The 16770-nt window shown below is 41.4% G+C and overlaps 1 protein-coding gene across 10 annotated transcripts in view; it reads left to right on the top strand.

The window, feature by feature from the left end:
* Positions 1-16770, top strand: part of MYT1L (myelin transcription factor 1 like) — a 1127044-nt gene that overhangs the window by 593546 nt on the left and 516728 nt on the right. For all 10 annotated transcript variants that reach the window (XM_085610775.1, XM_085610782.1, XM_085610783.1 and 7 more), the window contains one exon: positions 2944-3043. The gene's annotated coding sequence lies outside the window, so the exon portion shown is untranslated. The remainder of the gene's footprint in view (positions 1-2943; positions 3044-16770) is intronic.

Consider the following 16770-nt stretch of genomic DNA (forward strand, 5'->3'; position numbering starts at 1 on the left):
ATGCTGAGCGGGTTCAATATTCTGAGCTTCTTCTAATGCCCCGCTTAAACTCCTGTTTGTGCCAAAAAAGGATTTCAATTTGGATGCAAAGAACTAGTGTTTTCTTCTCTGATTTGTGGCAGATGAAACTTGGATAAATGTAGAAGCAAACACCACACATGTGCTCAGAATGGGGAATAACAAGTACCATGGATGCATTATTCCCCAATTGAAGAATATCGAGTATTTACTAGGGTATGCATTCTAAATAGGACATAAGAGATACCCGCAATTGTTTTCGACAAGTCTTCCATTTATTTGCACCAAACTCTAAATGCCCCCCAAGTCCATTAAAATACTCTCTGATTACCAATGCTTTATTGTCCAGCATAACGAAAAATCGACAGTTAGGGAAATATACTTTGCTCTTAAAAGCGCTTCAAATTGGCAATTGAAAAATTAAGGGGCCTATTTATGATCCCCTTGCGACACGTTTGCTCCTCCGTTGTGTCACTTTCATGACGCAGCGGCGGCATAAACAATGCAACACACTGCGCCATATTTACAAGTTGATGCATCTAGGCAAATGCGTCACGTTTTAAAGCTATGCACCACATTATACCTGAAGCAGGTATAATGTATGCAGGGTGGTTGTTCCAACGCAACAAAGCCTCATAGGAGTGACACAGTGAAATCTATCAGTTTTCACTGCACCACTTCTAGGACACCACTGCGTTAAAACCTTATGCCTGCCTCATAGCAGGTGTAAAGGTGACACAGTGCTTTGTGTGTGGGCCTACCTCATACATTGCTGGAGTGGCATCTTGCTTGCGACAAAACTCCAGCACCGCATGACTTTTGCACCGATAGATGTGTCAGGATTCCTGGCGCATCTGTCACTCCTTGCGACATGGAGCGCCGTACAGTAAATACGGTGCATCCATCGTGTCGCAAGGAGGGCGCAGTGAAAACTGTTGCATCGCTGTTTTCATGCAGTGATGCAAAAGTTTATATAAATAAGCCCCTAACTCTTTTCCATGTGATGGTTGTTACTGACTGTTCGTAAACCTATATGGACCTGATTCACCAGAAGACTCTTCTTTAAACATCTACTTGCTGAACAAAGAAATATATTCTGCTGCGAGTAGTCTGCTCATGGGGACTAGCACGGCTATGATGCTATCACAGACACAATCAGAGCAGTGATTAATTTGCTTAATTAGTTCAAAAGAAAACGTGCCAGTGCTCTCGTCAGGAGGCCACTGCAGCTTCCACCACACATTGCCCTGCTATGCTGCCAGTGATAGTAACAACACAAATACTAACCATCACACTCCTACAAGTGTGACAATTCGGACTATTTCAGACCCCAAAGCTATAAGAATGGCTTGGCGGCAGGTAATAGTAGTCCTTTTTAATGAATATAGCATTAATAATTAACTGATGTTGTTGGCATCTCTAAATTATCTAGACGATTAAGTGCCGAGCACCAGAAACCACCGGCTCAATTAAGCACTGGCAGCACTGGTAATGGGTCCCTCACATTAGTGTTCCAATGCCTCTCAAACACACTGTCACCAAGCACCACAGCCACAAGCAACCACACCATAGTTAGGAAACGGCTTAAAACCAGTTCTTTGTGCTATTGCTAAATTTCTTTTTACAATATGACCTGGCCATCCTGACTTGACAAATATTTTTCCCAGGAAACATCTTTATTGCATGACATTCACCATGTCGGTTAACTCAACCAGTGAAATGCCCTTTAATGTCAAAGGAACTGTGCCCCTCCTCTTACATTATCATTTTATTTCCACTGTAGCTACTTTTTTCCCCTCCTCTTCAATTTTCTTCTTTATTTAGTTTCATGGAAAGGGTGCAACCATGCTTTCTTCCTGTCTTTGTCCACGTCTCTTTTCTTCACCTCCCTTCCTTCTCATGGCTCCTCCCTGTTTCAGGATCTACATTTGTTTATCTTTTTTCTTTAACTCACGTCTGCCTCCTTTCTCTTCACTCTCATTTCCTTCTCTCCTACCGCCCCTGTTTGTTCCTGTTTACCTCCTTATTTATTTACCTTCCTCTTTCTTCTGCTCTGCCTCTGTCTTTGGGTTATGTGAGGAACAGAAAAAGGGTGTTAATGACACTTCGTTGTTTCCCATTCACAAGCTATTTAAAACTTTTTTCAGTTTCATTCCCCTAGTCCTCAAGAGTTGGTAGACGTTTTGGCACATTTTTGTCTATTTTTAACTTTGTCCTGGCCCAGGATTTGATACAGAGTTTGGTGTTTTATAAATAAAGAATATTCAACTTGATTTTAGAAAGAAGTGACCATCTGTGAGTTTATCTTGAATGCAATGAAATAAAATAAAATGTGCCCAACGTGAATAAGGTATCCCATCAACCTATGTGAAAATGAAACCGGGGAGCAAATTAATGGTTGAATCCATACCAAGCTGATTTGAAATGCACAGGTCACAAGCGGTGCAAATAGAATGCATTCAAATCTAATTGTTACAAGATGCAATGTGATAATTATTTGACTGACTACAACTGATCAATGATCACAGAAACCTGCAACTTAATATCTGAATAGTTAGAAAGCAAATGTTTGAAATCTAGGTTGGAAGGGGAGGAGGGAGTTAAGTTTCAGTTAAGTTCTGATGTCGTTCATAAAAAGGAAAAAGAACATTGAAAATATGGACTCCTCCTCCGACACGGCCTTTGGTCTAATTTAATGACTTGTATTATTACGGAAACGTGCTCCACCTCGGCTGAGGCGGAAGAGATCGATGATGGTATTGTACATTGTCTGCAGTAATGGAAGCAAACCAAATAAAGAAATTTAAAAAAAAACAAAAAACTGTTTGAATCTATTGGGAACAAGTTTGAACCACAACCTTGTATTAGCTGCTCATTAGCCCTTGTCTTTATATTTCTGAACCCTCTTTTTTCTATATCTGACAGATCATGAAGAGCCAACAGGCAAGCACTAACAGCCCAGAAATATAACCCTTGACCACTGCACGTGCTCCTCTTATCCATCAACACAATAGGCCTAAGCAAGGTATTGACAATTTTCCTACTTATCAATGACTTCTAATATGTAAGGCTTTTTGCTGAATTGCATACAAATTAATTTCTTTTCACTATTATCCCAAAAACCTATTCACCATTCTATGTAACCTGTTACATGAACTATTGTTGAACTCTAGCAAATGTAACTTTTTTTACTCCAGTGAAACTACCTGCCCTATTTACTGCATAACGTTTGAAGTTCCCGTCTAGTATGACCAAATGACTGAGAGTGGCGCTTCATTTTGGTGTCATTTCATTTATGTTTTCTATGTATGTAAATGTACTCTATCATTCTAAACTGGCTTGGGATTTTACTTGTCTTGTGTTTTCACTTTATTACTGTTTGTGTGCTGCATAAATACTTTACACATTGCCTCTAAGTTAAATCTGACTGCTTTTGTACTAAGCCACTATAGGGTTAAGCACAGGTTAATTTAGTGACTGTTGTGGTTCACCCTGACAAGGATTGTGGTTGCTGCCTAAGTGGGGCTTTCATCCCCCTTAACCAATAACCTGATTTCTTACAGTCCTCCTCACCCACATACACTTTAGGTGGAAACATGCATTTTACATTATAAACGGACGCTCAATTTGGTGTCCCAGATTTTTAAACTTTGGTAAAATGCAGTGTTTAACATTATGGGAACTGCTAACCTATCTTTTTAAAATCTTAAATGTGTTTCCAGAACAACATGTCTACACTCATATTAAGAGGCTAATTTAAAGTTCAACGGATGGGTTACTCCATCACAAACGTGTCATATATATCCCCTCTGCTATATTACAAGTGCGTTATATCCTAATGCAATTGTAATAGGATGGACAGGATATCCTTCATGTTTGTGACAAAGTAACCCATCCCAGAAACTCTAAATCAGGCCTTAAGTTTCCATCTTTCGCTTAGGAATTCACTTGTGAACGTTCACAAAGATGTTTTTGTACTCATTTAATTTTATTGCCAATTATTTAGTTGTCTTTTATGAAAACATAGATGTAAATTGGAAATGGTATGTCAAACGTTAAATGGTGGCGCAAAAATATTTTCCCTTTCTTGCTTTAAAGGGTGTAGCAGTGCTATTTGGAAAACAAACCTGTGCAGAAATGTATAAATGGACTATATTCCCTCGCAATCAGACAGTTAAAGAGATATTTAACAAAAGAACATTTAGCTGTAGTTTGGTAATAATGCAAGTTCCACTGGGTAAAAACAGTCACCTCAGACTTGATAGATTGGCTGTCATATGCAACTTCTCTCCCAGCAAAGAAAAGTGTGGTTGCTATTGTTTGTGGGTGAACCTGAAAACGAGGCTGTGTGACGAAGGCGTGGGAAAGACCTCGAGAACACTTTTACCTCTGCTGTCCATAGTTCATCTCTCATCCTGTACTAAAGTTGCGCATGCAGAAGATTAAATATTACTGGTTTGCATAAGGAATTTCCTAGTTAATCCATAGGTATTCCTAAAATATGCCAGCCGTAAAGTGGAGGAGATACCATTCTGTTTGGCCACATTGTTAATTATTTCTTTGAACACTTACTATTGAATACTTCCACCAAGAAAGTGGAATGCACCTGTCTCAGTTTTGTAAAATGCCTTTTCCATTGCCCATAACCATGTGGTGCTCATTCAACTCGGCTAGAGCGTTGTGCTAAAAACAAATACATATTCAAACTTCTTTCAACAAATTAGTGGAGTATTCCAACTGCTCCATTGCCAATATCTTTGAAAGGTGTTTTAACTAGTTATACTGTGTTATTCTTTCTCTGATATCTATAGCCCGGAAGTAAAGCCGTGGTTACATTAGTGGATTGGTGATGGTATATCACTGCACAAGTTGTAGTACCTACTGTTGATTTGGATTGGGGCCTAGCTCAATTAATTCTGACAACTGGAACTGTAGAGTTGGCAACATGCATCATCTCCTAAGTTTGTATTGGATATTCATTCCACACAGAAGATGTGGATGAAACTTCGATCTGTGGCAGTAGGTCATATCAAAGCAAACACAAGGAGATGATGGACAGAGCGCTGAAACTTTTCAGCCACGCATCCCCAGTCACAGATCTGGGTTGAATCCATCATCGTTCTTTGGCTCACTTCTCCACCTCAGTTCGGACCCAGGTATATGCAAATCAGTCTTGACCCTGTGCCTCATGGGAACAGTCCAGCCATAACTGCCACATTCATATCAGTCACATAAGGTGGCACTGTACTCCAGTAGAACTGGAAGCATTTTTCTTCAAAACTTTGACACCCTATTTCTAACCTAGGATGGATTTTTCCAAATTCTTGTACAAACTTTGACCTTCAATTTCAAATGGATATGACATCTCTATTAAAGCTAGGCAAACTAAATCAGGAAGGGAGTTGATATCATCTACACAAAGTATTTAAATTGCTTTGATTACCCCCATTAGAATTAACAACTTTATTGACTAATTAATGGACTTCATCACCAAAGATTTGACGTAAAGGGAAGTTGCAAAAGGACATCTGTCAAAAAGACAGCTGTCCTATCCATATTTCCATTCCCCAGTCCCATTTGAAGACCGGTGAAAGGTATCAAACATGGAGGTGGAGCTTCTAACCGCTCTTTTGTCAGGTCCATCGACACATGGTTAGAATGCAGATAAAATAGTTGTAATCTGATTTAGGGTAGCAGGTGCACTAAGTACTTCAGCTTCTGTGGTGGACCACGATGAAGCTGAAAGATTTTCCTGGATCACATTCAGTCCATGCAGGGAGGGGAAGGTGGCACTAAATAGGACCTAGATTGAAGAGAGTCAGCGACATTAGAGTGGATTCATGGGATTGCCACATTAGTTGAATCCCTGTGAGAGCAATACATGAAGGGAGGTCACAGGAGAATGAGCTATGGGTCAAAATGGGTGACTCAGGAAGGACAACGTTAGCAATTGCCACAGAGAAATGTTTTCCTTGTGTTTCTCTCATTGTGCTGGTTAAAGCCACCTCATGGTATAAATCCCTGCCACAACACAAGCAAAAGACAAATGTGGTAGCCTTTCTTCCACACTGTGATGGAGCCGTTACCTCTGCCACCCAGGAGAATAAACGGACAGTCCAACAAAATCTAAACCAGGCGACATGGAATAATGTTGTCATTCATTCAACCTCTATTTAGAAGAATTAAACAATTATTACAATAGTAAAAGTACTATGAAATTGAGAAATATTTAGACAATACCGCCACCATTCATTTCTTGAAACAACACACCCACTTTCTGACTCACTCCAAACGAACCACTTTATCACTGCCATAAACTCACTATCATAAAAGTTTACTTTACCCTTTATTCTTGTAGCAGATTTACAAAGTTTCACACAAAAGAGTGCAACTTTGCATGAAAGGGAGAGAGAAGAACCGTGCCATGTCTAATAAGATATGAAGTTTTTTATCCCTGCCCTAGAGCTGGCACTCTTTAGGCTGCCTTGTGCCAATGAACAAATCCTTGCACCATAGTGCCAGGGGTATGTGTGTGATGTGAAGCATAGGGTTTGTACTGAAAACACAAAATATACTATTCTTGGACATCGTTCAAATCTTTTTTAACTTTGTATATGTGCTGTACATTACAGCACATATGCAAACGTAGAAAAGTGTATAGAAGTGAAAAATGCTCACATGTTATACCTTCCTCGATGACGCTTAATGTTTTAACACAAATCCGTGTCACCCTTTTTAGGTCTCGATTAGGTAGCACTTGCCCTGTCTCTTTGATACATGCTGTATTCAGGATATGGGCATAAAGCTCTGCCCACTTTCCGCCCATCTTTTTAATTGGCTCTTGTCCCTGTCCTTTCAAATAGCTTTTCATTGATCAATAGGCTTAGTCGTCCCTCCTTAGTACCACCTTGTCTCTTCTTGTAACCTTCTATGAGAACACCCCTTGTTACATGTGTTGTTACTCACTAGGTTTTAATTACAGCTTAAGGGCACCATTTTCTTAAAGGGCTTAAGGCAGGACACACGCTTGTCCTAAGCAAAGATGGCAGTGGGCACTTTACACACTAGCACATCTCACATTTATATGAGATCTTCTACAATTTCCCTTTATCATCTCCACACAGAGTACAACCTAATCCGTAATTAATATAATAATTATTTTGTCACATCTCAAACCTACTAATTTTATATATGGACATAGCTATTTAAATGTACTCGTGGTACTGACTTGTATGCAATGTATTATGTGTAGGGTGGAATTACCATATCTTCTGAAGGGTGCAGTACCATATGTGACCAAAAGAAGTCTAATGGGACCTCTTTTGGTCACATATGGTAGTGCACCCTGCAACATGGCTAGGTAAAAAACATTGGCATTGGCATTTATAATGCCAATAACTCCAACTTTGCAGGTTGCAGTATATATGTGGCCAAAAAAGGTCCCATTTGACATCTTTGGCCACATATGGTACTGCACACTGCACCAAAGCTAGGTAAAAACATTGACATTTAAAATGCCAATAACTCCAACAAATGCAAGACCGATTGCATTTCCAAAGCAAGTGGTTGCCCCATTTTTCAAGTTAGTGCTGTTAGCATTGAAAATGGCAATGTTTTTTACTTTTGCTTTTTGATACCATTGGTAATAGAGCTATGCAAATATAATACCTCCACTGCAAATAAAAACACTAACGCAAAAAACATTGTTATTTTCATTGCCAACAGCTCTAACTTTAACAAATGCAAGACCTATTGCATTGCTAATGCTTTTTAGTAGATAGAGATTTGCATCAAAAACCATGGGTGGTTACAGAGGAAAGTCCATCTACGCCCAATGGTTCTCCCCCATGACACAAAGTAATGTGAAGTAGCACACAGCACTACTTTACGTTACTCTGGGGCTAGTTTGTAGAGCAAAACATGTTTTGCACTTGAAAGTAAATAACAAAACAACACTTTGCACTGTTTTTCATTCTTTTTGTGATGCAATCCTGGTGCATACTGTTTGTAAACGTAGGCTAGTACGTATCCACATTATAAATGTGTGAGAAATGAATTAAGATCAGCAAATGGACAATGAGCCACTCATAGGAAGCCTGGATCTTTCAATTACCCATGACTGAATCTAACATTATTTTAAGACAGTCTAACATAACCCCAGTTACAGGTTTGCCAATCACCCCTCCCATGTTATGTTGTATATGGAAATTAACACTATGGTGTGTATATTTAGAACTAGCTTTTGGAACATGGTTTTTTGTGGCTGTCCTGTGTGCACATAACACATATTTGGTTGTATGTGGGTCAGTTTTGTGTACAAATAAAACACATTGCTTTTCTGGTTCCTTTGTGTAGCTGGTAAGCATTGTTCCTTTGGTTCATTAGCACAGAAGTCTTATCACTTCCTCAAGTGTCAGTATGGGACCTAATCACAAATTGCTTTGTAGTTCTAAAATAGTACCACAAACATTCAAAAACATGCTATTCAGAAACCTAGGTGTGGAATTTCCACCCCCACCACCACCTCCCTGACTCCTGTCTCTTTCTGTATGGAGAGCTCTGCCTCACCACCAAAGTCACTGCACACATTATAAACATTTTAGTAGTAAACGTTAAAGGGACAGGGGAGTAGCTTAAAAATGGGGAAGGCTTACTACTAAAGGAAAGGAATTCAGAGAGGAGTAAAGAGGTATTAACGTTGGGTTAGGGAGGGGTTTAGGGAGGGATGTGTAACCACCCACAAAAGAGTAAATCCATTGCAATTCACAAACCCTTCTAAAAGATGAACCCAAAACTATTGTAAATTACTCCAGCTCAGAGCTGAAATAAGTCCAGCAACACTCATGTGCTACCACTGGTACTGCAACATCCTTCCATTGAAATCAGAGACTTAAAAAAACATAGGAGATGATGTAAAGCTAATTTAAACTATGCAATATATATATTGCTAGTGGCATCAGCCATTAGTTCAGCTGTTTCATACGAAAAGCGTTTTTTGAGTTGCTAATAACGTTGGCACCGTTTGATGAATCTACTTGAAACGTTCGGGAAATGTACTACCTTTTGACTACTCTGTGCATGGAAAGTTTCTGGGTGATTTGTCAAATGGGGGCTGAGAAAAAAGTGATGTCCCAAAAAGCAAAATACCCATGAATTTGAAGGAAACTAGATGTTAGTCTGCTGATTGTGATTTTTGTGATATGGTGTGGATACCTTCAGTAATTTTTGAGAAATTAAGGCGCGGTTGGGTCACGAGAGTTTAAAGTGGCCCTTGCTGGAGCACCAATTTAAAAATAGAGCATTCTCATTGGCCCAGGGAGTTTCATTTTCCCCGGGCTATCTCGCTCTTGTGAGAGGAAGGGTAGGGATACTCTAATCCCCTAGTTCCCATAGAGGGAAACAGAGGAGGCCCCCTGGGTCCCAAAACAAAAAAAGATTTTCAAAAAAGCCACCATCCAGGATTTTTTTTAAAAATGCCAGCCGCACTGCATTTATTAAGTTTATGCCCTGTTGACAAAATTAGTTTATATGGGGAGGGGGAAATTCACCCCCCAAGCATCCAGAGGCCCTCAGGGAGCCCAACCTCAGGGCTGAAATTAGTTTATTTGGGGAGCGTGGCCAAGCAGACACCCTACCCAAGCCTCGAAACCCCCCTGGGAGCCCGCCCACTGAAGTTTTGCAACATGGGGAGGGGGTTGCGCAGCCCCCAGGGCTGAAAATGCTTACAATGGAGAGGGACCTGACCTTGTGGGGCCAGCTCACATGCTATGCCCCAGGGAACCCAACATTAAGCAAGCACTGGCACAGGCAAGCAAACCTGTGTTTGCTCCCGCTTGGTGGGAGAATTTTATAATCCCCCAACAAATAGAATTAAACACCACGATCACTCCCAGTGTGTGGTAGCTTTTAAAATACTTCCATTCACTGAGAGCGGATTTTTGATCTGTTTTCTTGCCCGCACTGATGCGGGCAAGAAAACAGATCAAAATATTGCTACCATCCTTAGGGAGCACCATTAGTATTTGCATTTATAGCATTTACAGCATTTATAAAGTGCATTAGACTAGTCAGGTATCAAAGCGCTATGAAAGAGCTCTCAGTGGGCTGGAGCAATGCTTGGTCTTGCTGCATGCGGGGGGACTGGATGGAACCACAGGGGCTTTAGGGCTCTCCCTGTGGCCCCCAGCGAATATATGGTGGGTGTCCTGGGTGAAATCATGGTAACAGATCTAGAACCCTTTCGCTTAATCACTTATGCATACTCAAATAGATACACAAGAAATACCCAGTATGCAGTTTCAATATTTATTGAAGAATTGTGATTCTTTGGAAAATACTTCTGTGCAATGATTAATAGAAGGAAACAGAATAATGTCCATAACATTACGAGAATGGTGGAGAAGATGAGCAATTCAACCATTTTGCTGATTACAGAAATCTATATGCTTGCATACAAGTACTGTAATATAGCATACTTCTACCTAGCACATTCCACCCTATCATGTCTAAGGTGAGTGGATCTGCCAAACCCCTGTTGGGTGGTCTAACCCCCTATTACCTGTGGGTACGTGTCAGAAAGCTGACTTTCTTAGTGTGAGGTTGAACAGCACCCCTTGCATGAGGTGACAGGAATCAATTGAGGTAGAATTCGGCCATAAACCGACCTCTCAGTGCCAGCAAAATGCTTCTCTGCATAAAGGCTTGATGTCATTTACATATATTAACATCCTCCGTGTTACCATGCCAAAGCCCAAGTCAGGCCGCTAGAGTTTATTCTATTGTGATAGCTCTAGCACCAAGCAGGTAGAAACAGATAACATCATCTTGCCAGCTCTTGTACAGAATGTTCAAGCCATTCTGATACAGTGCCTATGATGTGGTATTGCAAGTGACCTGAGACCCTAGTTTCGAATCAACAATCTAGAATAAGCCCTTAATACACGTTTATAGGAGCGATCGCAGAGATGCACACCCACGAAAACAACCATTTCACCATGACTATCCCCTCATCTACTGAACACACATGTGGATACTTCAAGGGAGCTCAAGGCACTAAACATTGCCCAAATGACTGCCCCTGCATTGCCTTAAAACCCTAATATGAACATTATCCCACACCAGAAGACCCACATGCTCCTACCTAACCAGCTCACATTCTCACTGCCTCAACGTCTCATCCCCAACTGATTTACAACCCACTCTCCACTCCGCTGGGTCACCCAGGCCAAATGCACACTAACAACACAGGTATGAGCATTCCGTTTCTCCTGGCTTACCGATTCAATCCTCACCTTCCTGTTCTCACTCATCTTTAGAAGCCAGACTTAGTGTGATGGCACAGGTCCTGCAATTACTTAAGCACACTTCTGTGGAGGGGACCCAGAAATTAGCCAAAATATAGCGAAATTTAGGTATTTTTTTGGAAAAATGGGAAAAAAGAACGACAGATGAAAGCGTCTGTTTTTTCTCTGCAAATGGTATCAACAAAGGGGTTGTGGTGCTGAAATCACCATCTTCCCAGCTTTCAGGGACAAGCAGACTTTTGTCAGAAAACCAATATTATTTACACAGTTTTGGCTTTTTTCTGGGATATAGCCTAGTTTTGCTATTTTTCGTTCCTTCAACCTCCTTCCAGTTAATGCAATGATGGATCCTGGAAAGCTATACATTTCTGAAAATTAGAAAAAAAAAAATCAGTAAGGGGTTGTTTGTGTAGATCCTTCAAGGTTTTCATATAGAAACTAGCAGTTGAAAATAGAAAAAAATAGAAAATGAGTTAAAAAAACAGCCATTTGTGCCAACATTTTCACCTGTAACTTCTACTAAGTATGACAGATGTTTGAAAGCAATATACTGTTACATCCGCTGGACCCTTCTGGTTGTGGGGTTATATAGGACTTGTAGGCTCACCAAGAAGCCGACGAACCCAGAGCCAATAACTGAGCAGCGTCTTGCAATGGTTTTTTATTGTGTACCTGGTATATAGCAATTCATTTGGAAAAATACAAACAGGGAAAAATTGGTATGAAAGTTACCTATGTATTTCTGAAATGGGAACACAATATAGAGTTTAGAAACAGTAGCTATTTGCACATCTTCAAAATTGTGGGTACCCATACAAGCATGTGAATTAAAGGTCATGTTTCAAAGTGACTTCTTTTTAATGCAGAAATGCATTGAAAGTCAATAGGTATTTACAGTTTCTCTACAATTTTGTGTTCCACAAAGTCTTCAGAGAAAAATGATACCTCACTTGTGTGGGTAGGCCTAGTGCCCGCGACAGGAAACAGCCCAAAACGCAATGTGGACACAGCACATTTTCACAGTGAAAATGGACCCTTTTTTTTGAAAAGTGCCTAGCTGTAGATTTTGAACCCTAGCTCTGTCGGCACCTAGGGAAACCTAGCAAACCTATACATTTTTTAAAACTAGACACCCAGGGGAATCCAGCGAGGTATGACTTGCATGAATCCCCCAACATTTTCCTACCCAGAACCGCCTGCAAACCTCAAATTTAGCTAAAAAAACACATTTTCCACATATTTGTGTGTGGAATCACTGTGCCGGCACAAATGTCCTGTCCCACAGCTTTCTGGGAAGCCCCCACCCCTACGTATATAAAAACAAAATCCCTGGTGCCTTGTGGTCTTTATGCCCTTCTCCTGGGGTGGAGCATAGCAGGGGCCTACTTCCCCATGTGCTTCCTGGGGGGGCAGGAAGACAGTCGTATTTTTTTGGGGGTGGGGGCATTGTCATGCCCATTCTGGGCAGCCCCCCCTATGTATAAAATTAAACAAAAAATTCCCTGTGCCTAGTGGGTTTTCTGCCCCCCCCCGGGGGACAGATCAGGGGCTATTGCCCCCATCTGCCTCCTGGGGGGAAGAACGTCTTTTGCCTTCTTTGCCGGGGTAGGGTGGGGGCATTGGGATGCCCATTCTGGGAAGTCCCCACCCCTGGCCAATAAAAAAAACAATCCCTGGCATCTAGGGTGCTTTCTGCCCCGGGGGCAGATTGGGAGCTACTGCCCCCATCTGCTCTCCAGGGGGGCAGAAAGACTGTCTCTGGCAAAAGTCTATGGGGGAGCAAAGGCCCTTGCCCAAGGGGCCACTCCTCCCTCCCTGGTGCTAGTGGGTAGATCCCTGCTTGGGGATTGCCCTCCTGGTGTGAACCCCAAGCAGGGATCCACTAGGGAAGGGTACCATTGGGAAGGGGAGATTCTCCCCTTTCTAATGATACCACTCCCATGTGTTTCGGTGCTCTGGGGGCTGAGATAGTCCCACAAGCACCGAAACTGTGAAACTGAAACTGAAACTAAGTTCAGTTTTGTTTTCATTGTAATGACGACAGCATGCCATGCGCGCGATCGTCCTTGCAATGAAAACCTCCAACAGGCCTCAGCAGGTTGGGGAAGCTCTTCCCCACCTCCCAAGACAAAAAAGAAAAGGGAAATCCCTCTGCTCTCTGCAGCAGAGGGACTTACTTTGCCTGTACTCATGAAGGAATGGTTCCGTCAAGAGCATAGAAGAGGTTAATCCATAATTGTTCTTCTTGCTCACTTCGCCACCCCAGTTCAGACGCAGCCATTTGCAAATCAGTCTTGATGCTGTTCCTCATGGGAACAGTCAAGCCCGAACTGCAAATCTAGGTCTTCCCTGGAACAGAAACAAGCATGCTGGGGCCAGTTTTTTTGGTAACGTCCCTCATCAGCCAGGCCTGCTTGAATCCAGTGGCAAAGTGAGCAAGGGACACATTTCTGGGCATACCCTTCCAACTTAGGGCGAACAAAGCAAACATAAGGAGATAATGGACGGAGCGCTGAAACATTTGAAACAATAGATTAAAACCCAAATCCGTGACTGGGGGTGAATGTTTGATTAATTCAGCAATCTGTCAATCATCTGGCCTTTTGCATTTCTTGCCCTAAGTTGGGAGGGTATACCCAGACGTGGGTCCCGTGCTCGCTGCACAATCAGATTCAAGCTAGCTTGGCTGATGAGGGGTGAAACCTCATAACCGGTCCCAAGATGTTTGTTTCTGGTCCAGGGAGGAGTTAGCCTGGCAGTTCAGGCTGGACTGATGCAATGGGGAACAGGATCAAGACTGGTTTGCATTTGACTGGGTCTAAACTGGAATGTTGTGGTGTGCAAAAAATTGATGGATTTAACCAAGATCTGAGACTGGGGGTAAATGTTTGATTAATTCAGCATTCCATCCATCATCTGTTCATTTTGCATTTGCAATTACTTAAGGCAGATCTAAAACGCCTTACAAGCATCACCTCAAAGTTGGCGAACAACAGAGGGAACAACATATCTCCTGAGAGGAATAGACACAACCACACCCAAGATATTAATTGCAGCATTAGACCTAAATTACACCCCACAAACATCAAGATCTCAACTATCTTGGCATCACCTCCACCTGAGATACCCCAATGTCTACTTGCGGCCCCTCAGACTGAATGATCCTCTTTTCAATAGGGACATTCATTCCCTCCTCGTCTCATATAATTCGACTTACTCCTCAAACAAGGTCGATGTGGTCCGAATCCAAAACAGTTCTACTAACTCACACAGAGATGCAAGACACAATCACAGAGCCATAAACAAATCAAACCTTCAACAAGTGCCCATCACTCAATCATCCTCTGCTGACACCTTACTCACAAGCTAGACATAATTATCCTGACTGAAACATGGCTAAATGATGCCTCCACACCTACCCTTGACCTACTAGTCCCACCTAATCACAACATCATTAGATTAGCGAGACCAAGCAGAACGGGTGTAGGTATCACTTGCATACACTGAAACAAACTGACAATAAAACAGTCACACAAAATGGATATATACACATGTGAATACTTATGAATTGACATTCATAGGTATTCCATTGTGTCTACCAGCTACCAGGCGATAACATCACATTTATAGAACAAATCATGCAAACCATCTCAACCAACGCATGACAACACAGCACGCACATCTTCCTCAGAGATTTCAACCTCCACTGGAATGACCCAAATGACCCAGCCTTAGATCCTTCCTAGCTGACCTTAACCTGACTCAATTCTGTGATAGTCATACACATCCAAATGGAATCTATCATCCCCTGTGACCGTACAGATCATTACTGCATCAATTTCCTCATCAAAGAATCAGTAAAGACAATAAAGGGTCAACTAAAAAACCTAAAAACAATGGGAAAGAAGCATGCAGAGTATTAAGTGGAATGATCTGACATCCCCCAGCAATAAATCTTGACACCTCCCTTGGGGGGTAATGGCATGTACAAATGCTATTTTGTGAGTCACTGACTAGCAAAATAGCATTTGCGACTCCCGCTATTAGGAAGGGGCATCCCTTTTCTTTTTTAAATGCATCCCATTTTCCTTTAAGGAAATCGGACGGCTTTTTTTAAAAAAATGACTCTTTTATTTAAAAGCAGTCCCAGACATAGTGGTCTGCTGACCCCAGCAGGTCACCATCCCTGGGAGTGCTAGCCATTCCTAATGAAGTCGCAAATTGCGCCTGCCTCATTAATATTCATGAGACAGGCAATTTGCGACCCCATTAGGAATGGCAAACAGTGTCCGATACACTGTTATACATCCCAATTTGCAAGTCGCAAATTGCGAGTCGCAAATGTAATGCAATTTTGCGGGTCACAAATGGATGGGTCATACATCTGGCTCTAAAGTTCGATTCACAAAATCACAAATGATTAGCATAAAGCTAGTGTGCAATTTGCGACCACTTTTTATGATTAAGTTCTTAGTACACCTGGTCCCTAATCACATCTCTGAGAGATATATCAATGCAAATTGTGATTAGTCAAAGAGCCTGGAAATTAAAATGTTTGTAAATAGGCTCACTGTTCCCTAAGTGGAGTTGCATTTCTATACAACTTAATCCAACCCAGTTCTTTTTCACAAAACAATCCTTAGTTTTATTTTTCTTCTTACTACATTTTCAAAATATGTTATAAATAAAAAAAGAATAAGTCTTATATCTGTGATTTTACTTTCTGAAAACAGCTGCAAAAACGAATGCTTTCGAAAGTCTTAATTTCGGTTTGCTATCATTTGCATTTTTGAGTGAACTCCAAATAACATAATGATGTCACTTTATTGAAAAAATCAATATTAGTTTTGGGAGACCTGACTTTCATGTATATATGTATGAATGTATTTGGTATTTCTATATTGTGAACGTGTCCTAAAGGCAGCATAGGACTGCACTGGGTAAATGAGAACATAAAGTCAACGAGTGACAGGAGTAGTAGCTGGTTTGTGAACTATCAATGACTATGATTTAGTTCTTTAAATTGATGTACCATCAACCCTTTCCTAAATTGAAGCAGCGTTGGGGCATTCCTGATGGAGACTGGGATGTTGTTAGAGATCCTGGGTATATAGATGGAAAGGCTATGCCATCTTGTTTTTTCTAATTTATACACTTCCATGTATGCAGTCTGATGGTGTCCGACGCTGCGAGTAAGAAGATGCTCACCAAAGAAGGTGAGCGTGTCTTCAAGATAAGCAAGGGTGCTAGTTGCAATGGCTTTTTAAATGAGGCAGCTAGTTTTGAATGTGGTGAGAGATGGAAATGGGAGCTAATGAAGTTACATCAGGACGGGGTGATTTGATCATGTTCTCGAGGCCCTGGATGACAAGTGCTGAGGAAAGTAGGATGCAGTTAAGTGGTACCAGTGTGGAGTCTGGGGTGCAGTACAGAAGGGTGTTACAACTAT

The sequence above is a fragment of the Triturus cristatus genome, chromosome 6 (assembly GCF_964204655.1).
Source record: "Triturus cristatus chromosome 6, aTriCri1.1, whole genome shotgun sequence".
Lineage (NCBI taxonomy): Eukaryota > Metazoa > Chordata > Amphibia > Caudata > Salamandridae > Triturus > Triturus cristatus.